The sequence below is a fragment of the Callospermophilus lateralis genome, unplaced genomic scaffold, assembly GCF_048772815.1.
Source record: "Callospermophilus lateralis isolate mCalLat2 unplaced genomic scaffold, mCalLat2.hap1 Scaffold_74, whole genome shotgun sequence".
Taxonomy (NCBI): domain Eukaryota; kingdom Metazoa; phylum Chordata; class Mammalia; order Rodentia; family Sciuridae; genus Callospermophilus; species Callospermophilus lateralis.
This window is the reverse complement of record NW_027515420.1, coordinates 8766777-8780294: the sequence shown is the minus strand read 5'-3', so window position 1 is coordinate 8780294 and position 13518 is coordinate 8766777. Positions and strand designations below refer to the sequence as shown.

Sequence of the window (13518 nt, the reverse complement as noted above, 5' to 3'; positions counted from 1 at the left end):
GATAAGTACAGACTTTCACATCAAAGCCATCAGAATTGTCAAAAGTTTTACAATTTCTTGGAGACCAAATTGAGAAAACTGCCTCTTCTGCTACATTATCAGTTCTGTGAGAAAGGCTGTGTTGTGGCCTGAGTTTGGCTTTTATTTTAAATCCTTTTACCTGTTTAGTCTGGCAGGTACTATTGTTTCTTTCCTTAGTTTCCCAAAGCACTATTTTATTTTTTCTATTTATTATATTGCCTTATATATATGCATGACATAATGTTTATTTAAAGAGCCTTTTTATAAGTGAGAGAGGCAACAGATACTATAGAAAGAGAAGACACAAAGGAATAGACTTCCGGGCTTCAAGATGACTGCAGAGTACCCAGCACTTGGAATGGGTCTGAGGCAACAAAGCTGAGGTGTGGATAGCTTTCCCCTGCTACTTGCTGATTTGCTTTCTGCTGAAATTTCTATTTTTTGCATTGCTGGACATGAACCCTCATGCTCCCCTGGCTGGTCCTGCTGGTCGAAGTTGAGGATTTGGATAATGATGGGCTCATACTTGTAATGACTTGTTGAACTATTTCTAATGACAGCATTTGCTTGCTTCACACCTCACAGGATTTCTTACCAACATCAAGTAGATGTGGTTTTTTTCATAACCAAACCAGAACACATTCAAGTATCCTGAGATTTATAGAGAGTGTGTTGTTTATTGTATGAACCTAACTTGCCTTGTTTTCTCATATTAAGGAATAAAAATATACTTTCTTTCTAGTGGAGCTATTTTGGTAACATAGCAATTTTGGTTGTTTAGGGAGTGAATTCATGGTTACATGACTCTGTTGGAGCTTTATTTTATATCAGTGATATAGCCATTATAATTTATCTGAACAAAGCATTTTCTCTTTTCTCTCACTGTGTCTTACTAATGCCTCTTCCCACTCCTTTGGTTATTAAGAGAAAAAAAAATCTGCTTTGTTCCCTATGTTTATGGATTCCTTCCTCCTTTGAAATCAAGTGTTATCAGAAAGTGTGAACAAAGCAATGATCTAGAATTTATTTTCTGAATTAGAGTATTGGGCCTGAGAAAGTGATCTTGGGGTTTAGGCATCTGCAGGGTTGCAGAGGGCAAGGAGAAGAGAGGCCAAGGTGAAGGAAGAGTGAATCTCCACCCCTGTTCTACCAGAGAAGATCCATTTAATCTTATTCTATATTTTGAGATACAATATAAGATGTTTTTACAAGGGGAAAAATGTTTCCTATTATCTTTAAAAAAATAAAAAGGCTTAAAAATCCATTGGAAGAGGTCATATAAATAGGGATATGGCTTTTCTTGCCTTTGCTGGACCTAATCTCTTCAGCCCACACACAGGAGAAAAAAAAGAAAAGAAAAATTTATCTCTGTGTTCACTAAGTTCTGAGGATCACTATCACACACAAGTTTGTGCATACACACATACACATACACACACACACACACACACACACACACACACACCATACTCCACAAAATAGACAAAAACTGGCCCTACCTCTCCAGGCAATCCACATTAAAAGTTTAAATCAATTAAGGTGAGTGGGTTTGCTCATTTCAAAAGTAAATGGAGGTAATTTGTGTGACAGAACAGGGCTTTCTTATCTTTAAATTGAGGTCAAATAGTTCATAATTATCTTTGTCTCTCCTTTTAGAACCATTTCCAGAGAGTATAAAAATTATTAATATTCCCATTTGGCAGAGACATAGGGGACTCAACTTTTGAGCAGCCTTTGATTCTTTTAAGATACACACTATGGTTATATTTCTGTGTATTATTTTAGGAGGTCCTCATCATTCCTTCCTGTAAGCCAATCTGTAGACAAACCTGATGAGACTCTACACACAGTAAAGCATTCACCAAGTATGTTTTAATAAGACATGATTAAGGAAAAGATACAAAGGGGTATGGTGGAAAGATCAGGAAATTTAATGCCAGGCAGATGTAAAATGGAGAATAGGCTCAGCAACAACAACAAAGAAAAATAATGACCTATGCTCTTGGAACCTGTCTCTTTATCCGTGATAGAAGAATCATTATAGCCTTTTGAAGTATTCTTCCATTAGAAATAATATTCAGAGCCTACCACCTAAGAATCATTACATCATAGATATCAGCCTTTCAGTCCATAGTGTGGTGTGGTTCATGGGCCTCATGATGAATTGTTTGGCCAGAATCATAGCCACTGTAGACTACCATAGCTGTGTGCCCTCAGCAACTGGCATTTTTGTGGCAATTGTACTTCCCTTTATTTAGAACAGCACTGCCTTTGGGGATGTAACCCAGGAGATTGCACATATTTGAGCTTAAATACTGGATGGAGGGAATTAACCTCATCCACAAGTAAAGTTCAAAGACACCACTTTAAAGTCATCCTCCAATTCTCATTGTATTGGTGAGACTTGTTACCCACATAAAACAGGGACAAAACATTGCCTTCTGAATGCCAAATGAGACATAGAAGACTCTGACTTTCAAAAAATCTCTTATAATGTAACATCATTAATAATGGGCTCTGACTTCTTTGACAATATTACATTGTTGAGGTTACATCCCTTTTCTAATATTACATCCATTTTCTAATATCTCAGGTACTCAAAGCTCTCATATTCAATGAGAGGAGGTTACAACTCTGAAGAAAAAGGCTATGCATTTGAAGAGTTTGCCCAATGGGCCAGTGTGGGAAGGGAATGGAAGTCAACATTCTCTTCAGATTACTTGAGAAAGGGGTAGGAAGCAGAGTGGTCCAGCATGGGAAGTATGCTCAGCATGTGGAGGGATAGGGCAGAGGGTATCTCCTGAAAGACAATCAGAAATGGGGATATGGTCTGGGGCTGTAGCATCCAGTGAGGTAAGGGCTGCTAACAGCCCAACAGAGCAGGTTGCAGGAAAACTGTGGCATCTTCCTTGGGGCTGCTGCCTCTGATGGCATAGCACCTGCTTTCATGGATGTCTGACTCCCACAGACAATCTGGAATCTGGACTTTAATCTTAGTTTTGGTCATAGCCCCAGGAGGTCCTATGTTGATAGCTGCATACATTACATATTGGCATCACTTGTTTATCCAGTAATAGAGTGTGCTGTAAGTAAAGGTGGCTGCTCTCATCACTTCTACCCACTGCTAGGCACATTCCTCCTACTTTCATCCAGTGCAGAAAGAGAGTGCAGCCACCAATTATCACAGAGCAGAGCAAGAAGCAAGCTGACTGACAGCTGTAGCTTGGGACTTGAACTGTTTTTCATTCCTCTCCTTGATTTGGCTCACCCATCTATTCATTCCTTCCCTCCCTCCTCAAAAACATCTCATCAAATTACTTATTCAGTTAAAGCTAGATTTTTCAGGGAGCATAAGAGGCCTTTTAACCTTTTACAAATAAGGAACATGATCTTCCCAGACTCATGATATTCCCAGAACTCAGATCTTCCCAGACTCAGTCTGATTGATCGCATGGGCCCTACGATCAATCAGACTGAGAAGCCTCACTGAGGGCAAGGTCCTTGAGGAAGTAATAGTTTTCCTCTTGATGAGGACACTAATGTATTTTTTTGTGGTGGGGCAGAATATGATTTCAGCCTTTGCAAAGTCCTTAGTCTCCTAGAGGAGTCTATCTGGTAACTATTTAGCACTCCATGCAGGCAGTCACCACCAAATCCATGCAAATGGTCTTCCTTGTGAGTTTGTTCCCCACACTCAAAGGACTAAAACGATACTTACAGCCAGGAAGGCCAAGGTCCTTCTTTTGGGAATCAATGATGTTGGGCCTTGTTACCAGGCCAATGGCTCTGGAAATAATGAAATCATCAACTCCCCTGACCTCCAATGGGAATCCTCAGAATGTCCCAGCCCCATTGTTCCCTCAAGATGATGTCACAGGGTTCTGAATTGAGGGGTGGTTCTTCTGAAGTTGTTGTCAGTTGATAGAAGGAAGGGAGTCCATTTTGTGATATCTTATGAGCATAGTTATATCCCATAAAAGAATGGCTAACCACAGAATTATGTCTTCCCAAATTCAGATGGTGAGCTCACAGAATAGACCACAGGGAATGCTCTCACACCCTCAGGATCTCATATTTATGTTGTTGGCTGTTGGAAAGCCATTTCTGTATAAAATCTTTATAGGGGAGTAAGGCAGAGAGTATAGTCAACATTGGTGAGCCCAAGCCTCAAGAAGTTTCTGACCAAGTTATTCCAACTGGTCCAAACCTCCTTCTTTGCCTCCTACATTTTTTTTCTTGTTACTTTAACAAGTTCTGGAAAAGTGTATTCTGAGCATCACCAGCCCCTATGGTAGCTCCCTCATGCGTGATTCTGCATCTCTTTCCAGACTCACCTCCCTCCTTTGTGTTTTTCTTCTTTGCAATCATATATCATATTATTCTTAGCAATGAAAGTTATCACCATTTCTTGGCATAGGTTAAAAAGATTACCCATGTCACAACTTCATCCTCTTTTTTTTTTTCTATACAGACTTGGCAGCAGTATTTTGCAGGAAAAGATAAAGTCTTTTGCTGCAAAAGACTGAGTTATTCCTGTAAGTATTTTGGATTGGAAATGAAAGTGTTGCAGCATGAATATCAGTACTCTAACCATAGGAGGCAGTTGCCTTTACTTTTCTTGTGATTATGTTCTCTTGAGAACTTGGATTTTATAGCGCTGAGGGTTTTTATTTTGCTCTAAGATCCAAAGATTGGAAATTCCATATGGTATATTTATGGACTTTAGGTTTATCTCTTTCTGGTCTAGAAATATCTCTGAGTTAAGTATCTTCCAAGGGAGCATGGTATAAGTTCTTGTTGCTGAGTAATCTCGAGATGTCTTTTATTTTTAATGCTCTCAACCAACCTGTTGGAATTTAATACATGACCTCCAGTAAAGTTTTCTTCACTTATTATCTATAAAAAATGTATACCCAAGCTGACTTTGAGCCTCCTCCTAGTCTTTATCTGGCATCTCCCTTAGAAAATAGTGTTTTCTTTTTCTTTCTTTTTCTTTTTTCTCTTCTTGAAATTGCTGCCTTAGAGACAGTCACTGGATTGACCACTAAGGTCTATGAGAGGAAAGGGATGTTGTTGGCTTCTCTAGTTTAATGCCCATTTGCTGACAGGAAAATATTTGAAATACCCCTGGTTACCAGCTAGTTCTTCAATTGTTCTTTTTCTTCCCTAAAGAGGAAGTGGCTTAGATTAAACTTAATTATATCCAATATAAAATATATACTTTGCTTACATGAATAAGTATATGAATATGAAGGAAAACACAGGTAGAAGGACAAAGCCAGACCTTTTTGTTGCCAGGTATGAGAGTATCACTAAGTGTTTTCTGTTTTATTTTGCTTTTAGCCTCAAATATAGGTATAGGTATGCCCTTCCTGAGTTCAACAGTGAAAAAAAAATCTGCACTTTTCATTATGCCTTATACCAACTCACTGTTTGAAAAAACTTTCTCAGCTCTCCCTTGGAATGACTTAGTGAGTTCCCTGGAGAGTGTGGAGTATTATCTTCACTTATAATTCTGAAAATGAACAGCAAAGACTACATTTTACTTCTCTATCTGTTAAAAGAGTAATTTATAAATTATGAAACTTAAATTTTCTTTTAGCTGTTAAATAATTCTAGATCCAACCTAGATGAATTTAGTTGAGATTGTGGTCTTTTGTGTTTCCTTTTGTGTGTACTAATTTATCCTTTTCTAACTTACAGAAAGATAAGTTTGATTTGATCTGGAACCAGGCTCAGTCCTGTCCAACAGTAAATTTTTGGTGACTATATAAGGATTTCTGAGCAGTACTGCCAAAAATGGTGTTTTCCAACCTATCCCATCATTTTCTGCATTCTCACTTGTTATGGTATACTGTTATTTATCAAAGATGCCCTTGTTAATTATACAAATAAATGATGTTTATTTCCTTACAAAATCATGTGGGTTTAATTCAATAAACCTTGGGCTTTTTAGCTCTCTACTACATCTCAGGCCTTTCTGATCTTGGTCTTAATGTATTTGGGTAAGTGCATATTAGAAGGTACCTGAGATCTTCATCTTTGTAACCTCTCATGTTCCTAATTTACTGGCAATTTTCTTGGAAATTTTGGCCATGCCATTTTGGTAATATATACCTGACATAAATTATGAAGTTGTTGGTAGACTCATGAACTCTCAGATGGTTGCAGGGAAAGATAACAGGAAGCTGATATGCCAGCTGAGTTAGTATTGGTAATAATTTCTAGGATTTTCAAATTGTTTTTCCAAACACTGCTGACAGAAATAAACATTAAGTAAAAGGAGAGATATATGTTCTTGGATTGAATGAGTCAATATTGTTAGGATATCAGTTCTCCCCAAATTAATCTTTAGGTTAAATACAGTTCCAGTCAAAATCTCAACAGACTTTGATACAGTAATGAAAAGAGTGTGGAGCTGGCCAAGTGGCACATGTCTATAATTCCAGAGACTCAGGAGGATCAGGTAAGAGGTTTGCAAGTTTGAGACTAGCCTCAACAACTTAGTGAGGCATTAAGCAATTCAGTGAGACCCTGTCTCAAAATAAAAAATAAAAAGGGCTGGGGTTGTGGCTCTGGTAAAGCACCACTGTGATTAACCCAAAGTGTATAAAAAATTATTGGCATAAAAGTAGACACAGAAATCAATGTAACAGAATAGAGAGTCCTGATATATACTAACCTATCTCTGGTTAGTTATTTTTCAACAAAGATGCACAAATACTTAAATAGGGAAAGAATAATGGTTTCAACAAAAGATCTAAAACAATTGGATAGCTTTGTGAAAAAAAAAACCTCTCCCCTAATGTCACACTATACAAAATTTAATTCTAAATAGGTCATAGTCATAAATAGAAGAAAAATAAAAATGGAAATCTTATGTTTAATTGGGCAAAGATTTCATAAATATGCCATGAAAAGTACAGAGTACAAAAGAAATGATTTCATTGAATTAGATTTCATCAAAAGAAATTCATTTACTTGTACACTTATATTCTTAACACCACTAGTCAAAATAGCCAAAGGGTGGAGGAAACCCAAGTTATATTAAAAACTCTTATTATAATAATAAAGAGGACAGACTTTGCAATTAAATAATGAGCAAAATATTTGAATAGATGGTTCACCTAAGAATTGAAAATTATTTGTTCAGTAATTTCAGTTCCCAACAATTTAATTAATAGAAACAATCAGAGAAAAAGTACAAGGACTATTGAATAAATTTTTCACTTTGTACATCTATGCATTATTTATAACAAAAATGGTTTTAAAATTAAGAATTCTTGGCTTATGTATATTAAGTGAGCTTGTTTTAATCTATCAAAATCATCTGTCATTTTTTAAAACTCACTGTGTTCCTAAAGCTAAGAGAAAAGTTTCTAACTAGTGATTTTAGAGAGTAAAACATGTATGGCAATACTTCTATAGGAGGTAGCATGAGTGCTTGGTGGTGTGGTGACAGCAGTTCTTCTCACTTTTTTATAGTGTGTCAGAACAAGTTTGCCGTAAGATTGCACCCCAATGGCCATGATATAGCTGTGTGTCATTAATTTCTTAATGCAGAAATCAGTCTTGTTTTGCATGCTATGTAAGATCCAACAGAAAAGTAACTGTAGAGCACAGGTTGTGATTTAATATGTGTTTTCTTTGAATCATTGAAATTTGAGTGAACTTCTAGAATTTTCTAGGTTGATATAATATCTCCTTGTGCTATGCACTTTAAGTCTGGAATTCATAGTTTCCTCATATCTGAAGTAAAATTTTCATACACCAGTCACTACAGGGTGTGTCTCACCCTAAAATTTGAAGAAGTTTTATTTTGTGTTCTCAATATATGTTCATTTCCATTCAAAACATAAATATAATTAACAAAAAGTAAACTCTTTTTTATGAAAAAAATATATTCATGAGTGGGTATATACAGGGGAATTTATCGATTCTGCCATATTATGACTTTAATTTATATGAACACTTCCATTAGTAAATGTAGTATGCAAAGTGCTAAGTGTGGAGGATTCAGTCATAACCTAGAAAGCCAGATACCCTACTTTACAGTATTTAAATTTAATGAAGCAACAAGCAAGTAAATATGTATGACATAATGTTGTCATAAATACTATAGAATAAAAACAAAAGTGTGTGGGCTCTTGTGTATATGAACTTGGCCCTGTTTGTGAGATTAAGTGGTAAAGTATTATTCTCTGAACAAATCTAATTTTCATTGAAATGTAAGTGAAATAAATGAGCAAAACATCACCACATCTAGGGAAAGGCTATTCCAAGGAAAAGTTTGGAGGATGGTAGATGGTAAAGTAGAAGAAGTGGAAGTGGCTGCATCCTGCAAGGATTCTGAATTTGCATATTGCTGTTAGTGGGAAGAAAATGGTATGGTCTTATTAAATGATAGTTTCCATTTCCCTGTGTAAGAGACTTGGTTTGATAGGAGGGTAAGAGGAAGCAGAGAAAGCTACAATGTGACAGTCAGACAGTGATACTATCCTGGAGTAGGGGATTTGCAATGGACCGATATGAAGTTGAAGAATTGAGAAGGTATTTGAGGTAGAACCAACCAGAGTGGCTGTTGAAATTAAAGATGACATCAAATAAATGAATAAAAAAGAAACTTATTGTATATTTTGAAAAGCTAAATCACTAGCTTATTCAGGTGAGGATGGCAGGGAGAAAGCAAAATTATGGCTAATGTAGCACCGAGTATCACTGAACTCATGGACATCTGCACATAGCTATTTCAAGTACAAGGGCTGCTTCCTAAACACATGACTTAAGAGAAAATATATTGATCTGTAAAAAAAAGATCTTACCTTAAAGTAAATTTTCAAATTAAATGGCAAAAATCAAAAAACAATAAAGGAGTGGACAGGGATATGACTCATTGTTAGAGTGCTTTCCTAGCATATGTGATGCATCACATGTAAATAAATAAAATAAAGGTCCATTGACTTTTGTTAATTGAATGGGGGGAAGTAAAAGACATTTTAATATTTACACGACTTTTTGATCTTCAGTTTAATATGTTTTAAATATTTTTGTGGTGCTCAGGATCAAATCCATGGCTTCCTCCATGCCAGATAAGAACTTCACCACCAAGCCAGAGTTTGATTTGTGTTTTTGTTTTTTAGTTGTTGTTTTAATCTCTTTTGCTTACATTACAGGTGTGATGGACACTCACCAATAGCACCCAAAAGTGTATATGTAAAATTGAAGGTTTTGTTTTTGTTTTGGAGAAACAGGATGATTCATATTATCTACAATTTCTCATGTTAAGAGTAAGTGCACTTTGGGCTGGTGATGTGGCTCAAGTGGTAGCGCGCTCACCTGGCATGCGTGCGGCCCAAGTTCGATCCTCAGCACCGCAATGATAACGGGGATGTTGTGTCCACCGATAACTAAAAAATAAATATTAAATGTACTCATCATAGGAAGAACTATTGCTGCTACTTAGAGAGAACCTAACCTTGGTAACAGTCTACAAACATGGGGAGAGAAAAACATTTAGCCACTCTGTGATGTTAGTGTTTCTTGCCTGAGGAAGAAGCCATGCTGAAAGAAGAGTGTCAGAAATCACCTTCCGATATCTGTCCTGGTTTAGTCAGATGAACAGATATAGATCTTTCTATATCACTTAAAGGAAAAAGGAAAGGGGCCACTAGGTTTTTTTCCTCAAATTGATAACCTTCCTTCTTCCACTGGTCTATGTAGATGGCAACAATACAGATTCTTTTTTCAGAAGTGTTCCATTCATCCTATTAACATCATATACTCTAAACCTGTATAAAAATGCACCTTTTCTTCTGATACTTACAAAACTCAAACATAGCAAATAAGCAAAGAAATATGTTTTTATTTGTTTCTCTTTTCTAAAACTTTTCAAATAGTTTTGGATCAACTTCTCCTTTGAGCTCAGGTACCTCCAGCATTTAACAAATAACCTGATAGAGAATAGCTACCATATTTTCTTTTGTATCATTAAAATATATTTTTCTATATCTGCTAGAAGATATATTGCTATTTGTGAATAAAGAAAGTTTTGCTGTAAATTATATTTTCCAAGTTAATTCTACCACATAAGATTTTAGCAAACATTGATAATCTGCTAAATCAGGTATGATCAGAGGCTATTCATTCTAAAAGGAAGAACTGAGATTATATTCTAGATAATTCACAAAGCAAATTCATTTCTTTGTATAAAAAAATATTCAATTGATTTTTAAAAGGCACTAGTGTTTATATTTAATGATTAGACAGTTACTATATATTTTAATTGATTTTTAGGTAAAATTTTTAATTTAATTCTGGATTAGTAAACAGAATATTTATTATAATAATATTCACCGTGATAAGGGAAAAGAAAGAAATTTTATGGAGTCATTAAAGCAGTGAGATGACTCAGTGTCTTAGATTCTTAGATGGGAAAATTCCTTTAAAAATAATACAGTTTAAAGACATGAGATTAAATATCATACATTTCTAAGGGGGTTGAAATCAGTTCTATATGTGAATATGTATGTATATGTGTGTATGTTATATATTTTATATATATATATATATATATATATATATATATATATATAGTATGTATCATATATTATACATATGTGTAATAAGTATATATACAACATTGTTGTTGTTATTCATGACCAGATTTTGGGGGATTCTGGTTAATTACCAGTCCACATCAATAGAGCCCTTTTTAGTGTACATTGACTCAATCATTACTTGTCTTCAGACAAATGGTCTGTGGTTGGCCTAATATAACAGGTAAAACTCCATTTATATTTGTTATGGTCTGGATTAATCATTCCATTTCATACCTAGAGCTGTGTCAGAACAGATTTTCTAATTCATCATTTATACCTGATTTTCACTATAGTCTAGGTTCACATATTTCAGAGAAAAGAAGTCAGATTTATTTGCAGTTTTAACAGGCTTTTGAAAAAGCCACAGAAGATTGAACTAATTAAATAAAAATAATTTATCATATCACTGTGACCCAATATATTAGGTACACAGCGATACATCTTGCTTACAAGATTATTGCTTTAATGAGAATTTACTACTAAATCAGATGAAGTTTTAAGAAACAGTATTTTTTAAAGTATGTAACAAGGCACACATTACTGTTCCAGGTGCAGAAAGAAATACAAAGAAAATAAAAATACAAGCTTGTGTTTCTAATACGGTAATGAAGACAGCACAAGATTTAGTAGAAATTTGAAACCATTTTATTTTGAATTTGCAATGAAAGTTATATCTCACATATTAAACATGAGTTTTGTCAACTAAAGACTAGGTAACATCAATTCTTGAGTTACCTACACACAATTTTTTGTGAAGATCAAATAAAATTCACTTTGTATATTTTGTGTAATACAAATCACAATATTATTATGAATATAATGCATATTACCATATACTTGTTGGGCTAAGACTTCCAGGAAAAGTGATGATTAAACTTTTACAAACCAAACAATTTTGTTTAATTTAGCATTCTTGAAATTTTAATTGAGTCACTTCTCATATATAACCTATTATTACTGTAGGAAGTTATTGTATCATGGAAAATCCTGAGGAAATTATACATTATGTAAATTTATTTGTAACTTTATTATCTTTGTATAGTAGAAGTAACAATATAATTATAAAAATAGCTATAGCACATGGACTCACCGCATAATAAAAACAGTGCAAGTGTTATCTTACCATCTCATAGAAGGGCAGTGCTAATCAGTATTGTGAAAATCAAGCAATATGTGATATAACCCATACAGAAGGTGAGAGGGATCTCCACAATCCATTTCACTGTTTGTACATATACAGTTACATATATACATATAATATATGTACACATGAACATGCACACACACAAACACAGCAAAACTATTATCCAAAAAATAATCAGCAAAACAAAATGTAAGTGTTGTATTAAAGAGGATAAGAGTACTGAAATGGGCATGCTACTAAGGTAGGTTTTGCATTGTATGTATGCTGAAATGCTTACATTGATGATATATAGAGGTTCATGTACATCAGACAAATGTCATTGAATCTGATTAATAAATTTAGTGTAATGTCTATATATTTGTTTCAAGATGGGTTGTGAGTCATCCTCAGAATTATGAAATTAGGAGAAAATTCAGGTTCCTATATATTTTTTTATTAAGATATGTTTAAATTATACATTCATTCATTCTCTCCTTAGAAATATAAAGAATATAAAAAAGAAGTATATTTAGTAAAATATGATAGTGATATCAGACCCTATAGAGTTCTGCATCCAATAGTTATTCTTCTTGTTCCTTGTTAAGGGAATGCTAATTATTTTCAGAAAACCACCTTCCACCCATGAGGCACTGAGTTCGATCCTTAGCACCACATAAAAGTAAACAAAAGTTCTGCATCCATGTATAACTAAGAAATATTTAAAAAAACTGAAGATATAAACTATTCATAGGTAAATATTAAATGAAAACCCCATATGTTCTGATGAGAACAATCAAGATTCAAGCTGTTACCTGTATTGGTTTACTATGAATGGCGAGGAACCTCTCCAGAGTTTATGTGATGAGATCACAGAGCTGCACTGATGCTCCACTGCCTTCAGATGTGAACAGCCACCACTCCTGCCACTCCATAAAGCTGCTAGGGGCCCTAGGCCATTTCCCTGGCTGGGCAATATATCATCTCTGGGGAGCCAGGGCCTGGAGGGGCCAGTCTGGACTAGGGTTTGGTGCTTTGCTGGGTGATCCTCGCATCCTCATGAATCCCTCTGACCCTCTAGGCCCACTGGACTTGGGCGGCTCGGTGGGGTGGGGGGAGTGATGGAGGTGGGTGGTGGGGGGCGGGGAGCAATTGCCTGCTGCAGGATGCTGTCGTCTAGGTGGCTAGCTTGCCTGGTGTGGCCAAACTTGTATTGTGTCTCATAGAGGCAGTGGAGGGTGGTGCAGGCAGGTGGACTTCAGCATGCGGCTCGGACCTGGAAAAAGCAGGATTGACCACAGGACAGATGAGCCGCACCCCCACAGACTCTAGTTCTGCTTCAACTGGGGGAAAAGGTTGGGATGGCATTTCTTGAAAAGAGTATGCCCCTGGGGCTCAGTCCCTTGGTCTTGTATCATATCATCACAATTGAGCTGCGGCTTGTCTTCAATCTTTGTCAGAAATGGCCAGCACCGGGAGCCTCTCCAGTTGTCTGGGGAACGGTGACATCATAGCACTGTCAGTCCGCCTGTCTTTGACATCAGGAAGTATTTGGAGAGAAGCCAGGATGTCACAGGGGACACTAATTAGGACCCATGGCATCCAAGGCCCCAAAACGCCCACTGGAGAGAGAAAGAAAGTGCAATTACCAAACAGCCTCAATCTCTGTGCTATTGAATCTCAAGTTGCTGGATGCCAGCCTGTTCGACTTTGATTGTCCTGATTCTTATTGTGCTTTTCCAACATTTCACAGGAGCATGGTTAACAAAGTTAGCCATT

The 13518-nt window shown here is 36.0% G+C and overlaps 1 pseudogene; it reads right to left on the bottom strand.

Annotated features, from left to right (window-relative positions):
• Positions 1-2737: 2737 nt before the first annotated feature.
• On the bottom strand, positions 2738-13107 carry LOC143389921 (testis-expressed protein 38 pseudogene; annotated as a pseudogene).
• Positions 13108-13518: the final 411 nt, after the last annotated feature.